The 1,549-nt window shown below is 42.5% G+C and overlaps 1 pseudogene; it reads right to left on the bottom strand.

Moving 5' to 3' along the window:
* Positions 1-254: 254 nt before the first annotated feature.
* On the bottom strand, positions 255-1,265 carry LOC141492209 (M-phase inducer phosphatase 3 pseudogene; annotated as a pseudogene).
* Between the last annotated feature and the right edge of the window lie 284 nt (positions 1,266-1,549).

Below are 1,549 nucleotides of genomic sequence, written 5' to 3'. Positions count from 1 at the left end.
ATTTCTCCCTGAATACTGTAAACTTAGTAGGTCAAGGAGGGCAGGACAGCTTTCAGGAATACAGTCCATAGAGAAGGCTCCTATTCTCACTCGAGCACAGGTTGACTTGACTTCCAGAGTCAAATATTTTGACTTGTTGTATATTTTTTTTCCTTTTGCAAAACCATTAGTCTTATTTTCCATAGAAGCCACAACTTCTTCTCTGGCAGCGGGGTGGGGTCCACAGTGTGGCTACCATGATTATGGCTCCTTCCTTATCTTGACTTTCCATTATTCAAGAGACAAGCTATCTGTTCCTGGAGCTGATGTCCTTCAGCCCATCTTTGCTTTGGCCATGGTACTTCAAAAGCTCAATTTTACAGTGCTGGTGATGCATTGGGCAATAACTCCATGGTTCATACAGGTTCATAAATTCCAGGAAGAAGCCTCAGTAGCCTCCTTGGAGAATGAAGAGCTCATGGTGGTATAGTACAGACTACTTGTTCAGAGTTTCATCTTCATGTATCCACATAGTCAGGGGTCTCTTTCTGGGGAGAATTCACAAAATTGTGTAGCTGTTCCTGTCTGAAAATGTGCTCTTGATACTCATATAGGTAGCAGCAGTCAATTATACAAAACTTCTCAATCAGGTCTTGAAGCTGTCCCAATAGCAGAGCAGCCGCTCTCTCAAGTTTGATGTACTTCAAATCTTGCTATTTCCCTTTCCCTGTTGGTAGTCTGTAGATCTTGATGAAGTCATCCATCAGGGATGCCTTTGGTCAGAATTTTCTCACAACATCTGAATGGTATCATCACAAAGTAGAACTGTCCTCTTTAGATCTGATGCCTTGGCTTCTCAATTGTCCAGGAAAACCTCTATTAAGTCAAATGAAGTGTTGTTGGCACAGCCTTCCTTCCTCTCTGTCCTGATACAATGTCATTCCGGTAATGGGGCTTCCCAGATCATCCATTTCACCTTGCACAGGGTTGTAGTAAAAGAGGAGACAAAAAGGGTCTTCATGATCTTTCTTGAAGTCTTAAGGTTCTGAATTTTGATTGTGGAGAGAATTATGGAAAGTCAGTCGCATTTTCTGTCTGACAAGATGCTGTATGGTGGAGTTGTCTTTTGGCAGAGAGAACCTAGAGAAGTGGGAGTGCTACACAAGATGTTCAAGAATGCATTTCCAAAAATGCTGATGATGACCCATTTCAGTGGCTTGCACATCCTGAGGTCCTAAAAAATTCAAATGACCAGTTTCATCTAGTTCTGGTAATGTGACACTCATCTCCTCAATGGTAATATTTTGACAAGTCAAGGCAATGCTTTGCAAGGTGGGGCAGTGGATAGACCACTGGCCTTGGAGTCAGAAGGACAGGAGTTAAAATCTAGTCTCAGACATTTACTCGTTGTGTGACCTTGGGCAAGTCACTTAAAGCTGTTTGCCTTGCATCCAGTGGGGGCATTTCCAGTTGTTGTCCTGATTCATTTCATATTTGACCGTTGGACACAGTTGGTTCTGAAAGAGAAAATGAGACTGGTAACTTAACACAGCACCTCCTCACTCAAATC

Source organism: Macrotis lagotis, chromosome 6 (genome assembly GCF_037893015.1).
Source record: "Macrotis lagotis isolate mMagLag1 chromosome 6, bilby.v1.9.chrom.fasta, whole genome shotgun sequence".
Taxonomy (NCBI): Eukaryota; Metazoa; Chordata; class Mammalia; order Peramelemorphia; family Peramelidae; genus Macrotis; species Macrotis lagotis.
The sequence above is the reverse complement of the archived record's forward strand: the minus strand, read 5'-3'. Positions and strand labels throughout refer to the sequence as shown.